General features: G+C 70.2%; 1 non-coding gene across 1 annotated transcript; it reads left to right on the top strand.

Moving 5' to 3' along the window:
* The first annotated feature begins 2,374 nt into the window (after positions 1-2,374).
* LOC135979063 (5S ribosomal RNA) lies at positions 2,375-2,493 on the top strand. The gene has a single exon (XR_010596388.1). It is a non-coding gene; the product is annotated as a 5S ribosomal RNA (ribosomal RNA).
* Positions 2,494-5,355: the final 2,862 nt, after the last annotated feature.

Raw genomic sequence — 5,355 nt, 5'->3', positions numbered from 1 at the left:
GGTGAACCCGTTCGATTCCACGGGTTGACCTGGTGCCCGGGAGGGGGACTCTGAAAATTTTTCAGCCCTTTCGACTCGGGGTTGACCTGGTGGCCGAGAGGGGACTCGCACGGCAGGCAAGCCGCCCTGGGCTCACCCTCCCCGGCCGCAGCGAGGGACTGCCTCCCGGTCGACTGGATCGGGCCCCTGGAAGTCTGGAAAAAAGAATGGAACCTGACGCCTCCGAGGAGGGGGCGCCCAGGGAAGGAGGGAGATCCGGGTTGACCTGCTGACCGGACGGGAAAAGAGGCCACCGGGGCGTCCCCCCCCCCTTAAAACCTAGGGGTTGACCTGGTGGCCGGAAAGCGAACCGGCCAGCAGGTGAACCCGTTCGATTCCACGGGTTGACCTGGTGCCCGGGAAGCGAACCGGCCAGCAGGTGAACCCGTTCGATTCCACGGGTTGACCTGGTGCCCGGGAAGCGAACCGGCCAGCAGGTGAACCCGTTCGATTCCACGGGTTGACCTGGTGCCCGGGAAGCGAACCGGCCAGCAGGTGAACCCGTTTCGATTCCACGGGTTGACCTGGTGCCCGGGAGGGGACTCTGAAAATTTTTCAGCCCTTTCGACTCGGGGTTGACCTGGTGGCCGAGAGGGGACTCGCACGGCAGGCAAGCCGCCCTGGGCTCACCCTCCCCGGCCGCAGCGAGGGACTGCCACCCGGCCGACTGGATCGGGCCCCTGGAAGTCTGGAAAAAAGAATGGAACCTGACGCCTCCGAGGAGGGGGCACCCAGGGAAGGAGGGAGATCCGGGTTGACCTGCTGACCGGACGGGAAAGAGGCCACCGGGCGTCCCCCCCCCCTTAAAACCTAGGGTTGACCTGGTGGCCGGAAAGCGAACCGGCCAGCCGGTGAACCCGTCCGATTCCACGGGTTGACCTGGTGGCCGGGAAGCGAACCGGCCAGCAGGTGAACCCGTTCGATTCCACGGGTTGACCTGGTGCCCGGGAGGGGACTCTGAAAATTTTTCAGCCCTTTCGACTCGGGGTTGACCTGGTGGCCGAGAGGGGACTCGCACGGCAGGCAAGCCGCCCTGGGCTCACCCTCCCCGGCCGCAGCGAGGGACTGCCACCCGGCCGACTGGATCGGGCCCCTGGAAGTCTGGAAAAAAGAATGGAACCTGACGCCTCCGAGGAGGGGGCGCCCAGGGAAGGAGGGAGATCCGGGTTGACCTGGTGACCGGACGGGAAAGAGGCCACCGGGCGTCCCCCCCTTAAAACCTAGGGGTTGACCTGGTGGCCGGAAGCGAACCGGCCAGCCGGTGAACCCGTCCGATTCCACGGGTTGACCTGGTGGCCGGGAAGCGAACCGGCCAGCAGGTGAACCCGTTCGATTCCACGGGTTGACCTGGTGCCCGGGAGGGGACTCTGAAAATTTTTCAGCCCTTTCGACTCGCGGTTGACCTGGTGGCCGAGAGGGGACTCGCACGGCAGGCAAGCCGCCCTGGGCTGACCCTCCCCGGCCGCAGCGAGGGACTGCCTCCCGGCCGACAGGATCGGGCCCCTGGAAGTCTGGGGGGGGGGGGAATCGCCCCACGCCTCCGAGGAGGGCTGCCCGGGCGGGCCTGGCCCCGGAGCTCGAAAAAAAAAAAAAGGATCGGGCCCACTAGAGACATGGACCAGGCCGCCCTGGGCTCACCCTCCCCGGCCGCAGCGAGGGACTGCCTCCCGGCCGACTGGATCGGGCCCCTGGAAGTCTGGGGGGGGGGGGAAATGGAACCTGACGCCTCCGAGGAGGGGACGCCCAGGGAAGGAGGGAGATCCGGGTTGACCTGGTGACCGGACGGGAAAGAGGCCACCGGGCGTGCCCCCGTTAAAACCCCTAGGGGTTGACCTGGTGGCCGGAAAGCAAACCGGCCACTGGGTAGGCCGGTCGGCAACCTAGGGGTTGACCTGGTGGCCGGGAAGCGAACCGGCCAGCAGGTGAACCCGTCCGATTCCACGGGTTGACCTGGTGCCCGGGAGGGGACTCTGAAAATTTTTCAGCCCTTTCGACTCGGGTTGACCTGGTGGCCGAGAGGGGCCTCGCACGGCAGGCAAGCCGCCCTGGGCTCACCCTCCCCGGCCGCAGCGAGGGACTGCCCCTCCCCACCCCCCGGCTGACAGGATCGGGCGCACTGGAAGTCCGGGACAGTATTTTCCCCGACGCCGGGGAGGGGCGGGCGGAGGGGCTCTGGCGGCCAGCCCGGGCCCCGGAGCTCGAAAAGGAAAAAAGGACCGGGCCCGCGAGAGACGGGGGCCCTGCCGCAGGGGGGGGGGCAGTCCGACCGGGGCTCACCGTGCGGCAGGCCCGGGCGTCGGCAGGGGAAAGCGGGCGAGGAGGCGCGGGGCCGGGTGCCTACGGCCATACCGGACCGAACGCCCCCGATCCCGTCCGATCTCGGAAGGTAAACCGTCCCGGGCCTGGCTAGTACTTGGATGGGTGACCGCCTGGGAATCCCAGGTGCCGTAGGCAGCTTTTCCCGGTCCGAGTCAGCTCTCTCTCCTTTTCTGGGGGGGAAGGAGAGGGGGGGACGGGCCGGAAAGCCCCTCGTCGCTCCTGCCGAGTCGGAGGTCGCGGCCGCAGGTCACGGGTCTGGGCGCCTGGGGTCCGGCTCCCCACCCACCCGGCTTCCTCCGCGGAGGACCCCCCCCGGGGCCACCGAAGCCGCTGGGGGAGACGCCGGGCATGGGGCGGACTGGCCCGGACCCTCCCGGCCGCCGGCCCGCAGGTCCGCCCCGAATCCCCCCCCCGCGGCCACCCAGGCCAGGCCTGGCCAGGCGGGACGGACGGCGGGTGTCCAGCGCCCAGCGGCTTCCTCCAGCGGGGACCCACGGACCCCAAAGCCGCAGGGGGAGGCCCCGGGCCTGGGACGGACTCGCTCGGACCCCCTGCGCCCGGCCGCCGGCCCGCGGGACCGCCCCGAATCCCCCCGCGGCCACCCAGGCCAGGCCTGGCCAGGCGGGACGGACGGCGGGTGTCCAGCGCCCAGCGGCTTCCTCCAGCGGGGACCCACGGACCCCAAAGCCGCAGGGGGAGACCCCAGGCCCGGGACCGACTCGCTCGGACCCCCCGCCTCCCCTGCGCCCGGCCGCCGGCCCGCGGGACCGCCCCGAATCCCCCCGCGGCCACCCAGGCCAGGCCTGGCCAGGCGGGACGGACGGCGGGTGTCCAGCTCCCAGTGGCTTCCGCCAGCGGGGACCCACGGACCCCAAAGCCGCAGGGGGAGGCCCCGGGCCCCGGGACGGACTCGCTCGGACCCCCCGCCTCCCCTGCGCCCGGCCCCCGGCCCGCGGGACCGCCCCGAATCCCCCCGCGGCCATCCAGGCCAGGCCTGGCCCTGGCGGGCCGGTGTGCAGCTCCCCCGGGCTTCCTCCCCCGACGACCCGCGCCCCCCTGAGCCGCAGGCGGAGACCCCCGGCCCCGGGGCGGGACCGGCCCGGGCTCGCCCGAGCCCCCTGCGCCCGGCCCGCAGGACCGCCCCCCCGAATCCCCCGGGAGAGGCCCGGCCTGCACGCCACTGACGACCCCGCGGCCCCCAAAGTCGCAGGAGGCGCCCCCCCCCCCCCGGTTAGCCCCGTCTCGCTCCGCGCCCCCCGCCCCTCGCTGCCGGGACCGGGCGCCGCCCCAGAGTCAGCCGCAGCCGGCCGGCCTGAGAGCTGCCCTCCTGTGGACGACGGTGAGTTTACCTTGATACTAACCGGCCGTCAGCCAGGTCAACCCCATTGCTAGACTGGGGTGGACCTGGTGGCCGAGTGGGGACTTGGAACATTTGACAGCTGCTTCCCGGGGCTTGACCGGTTGTCCTGAACGCCCCCCACCCCCACCCCCAGCCCCCGGCTCCTGCTCCCCTCTCCCCAGCCTCGGTGCTCCGCTCCCTGCCTCGGAGGCTGCCTCTCTGCGGCGCCTGCATCGCCTCCGAGGACGCGCACCCTCCGGAGGCTGGACGTAAACCCACCACTGCCGCCGACCCGGCTCTCCGAGGGACGACTGTGAGGCCCCCCACCCCACCCCACCCCCGGACCGCCCTGGGGACGACTGCTAAGCCTCCCCCACCGGACCGCCCGGGGAAGACTGCGACGCCTCCCGCCAGGCCCCCACCCAGCCTGGGGGAAGACTGCTAAGCCTCCCCCCCACACACACACACACACACTGTCGGGGGATGACGATTAAGCCTCTCCCGGACTGCCCGGGGGAAGACTATTAAGCCTCCCCTGGAACCACTATTAAGCCTGCCCCCGGAGTCCTCGGGGGATGACTGCTAAGCCTCCCCCACCGGACCACCCGGGGCAAGACTGCTAAGCCTCCCTCCCACACACACACACACTGTCAGGGGAGGACTATTAAGCTTTCCCGCTGGAGCGCCCGGGGCGGACGACTGTTAAGCTGCCCCCGGAGTCCTCGGGGGAGGACTATTAAGCTTTCCCCCCTGGAGCGCCCGGGGGGGGGGGGGGGGACGACTATTAAGCCTGGCCCCCGGAGTCCTCGGGGGACGACTATTAAGCCTCCCCCGGACCTGCTCCCTCTCGACTATTAAGCCCCCCCTCTGCGGTCCTCAGCACCACTGCCGCGCTGCCCTGGGAGTGGGGTGACATCCGGTCCGGAAAGCAAACCGGCCACCAGGTCAACCCGTCGAATCCAATGGGTTGACCTGGTGGCCGGAAAGCAAACCGGTCGCCAGGTCAACCCGTCGAATCCAATGGGTTGACCTGGTGGCCGGAAAGCAAACCGGCCGCCAGGTCAACCCAGTAGATTCAGCGGGTTGACCTGGTGGCCGAACGGGGACTTGAAAATTTGACAGCCGCTTCCCGGGGGTTGACCTGTTGTCCCGGTGGGGACTTTGAACATTTGACAGCCGCCTCCCAGGGCTTGACCTGTTGTCCCGGTGGGGACTTTGAACATTTGACAGCCGCCTCCCAGGGCTTGACCTGTTGTCCCGGGGGGGACTTTGAACATTTTACAGCCGCTTCCCGGGGCTTGACCTGGTGGCCGAGTGGGGACTTTGAACATTTGACAGCCGCTTCCGGGGGTTGACCTGTTGTCCTGAACGCCCCCCACCTCCCCCCCCCGGCTCCTGCTCCCCACTCCCCAGCCTCGGTGCTCCGCTCCCTGCCTCGGAGGCTGCCTCCTCTGCGGCGGCTGCATCGCGTCCGAGGACGCTCACCCTCCGGAGGCTGGATGTAAAGCCTGACACCCGCCACCGCCGCCGACACGGCTCTCGGAGGGACGACTCTGAGGCCTCCCCCCACCCCCGGACCGCCCTGGGGACGACTGCTAAGCCTCCCCCCCGCCCACACCCACACCCACACTGTCGGGGGATGACTCTTAAGCCTCTCC

This window comes from Chrysemys picta, unplaced genomic scaffold (genome assembly GCF_011386835.1).
Source record: "Chrysemys picta bellii isolate R12L10 unplaced genomic scaffold, ASM1138683v2 scaf630, whole genome shotgun sequence".
Taxonomy (NCBI): Eukaryota; Metazoa; Chordata; order Testudines; family Emydidae; genus Chrysemys; species Chrysemys picta.
Note: the sequence above shows the minus strand (reverse complement) of the source record. Positions and strands in the feature narration are given on the sequence as shown.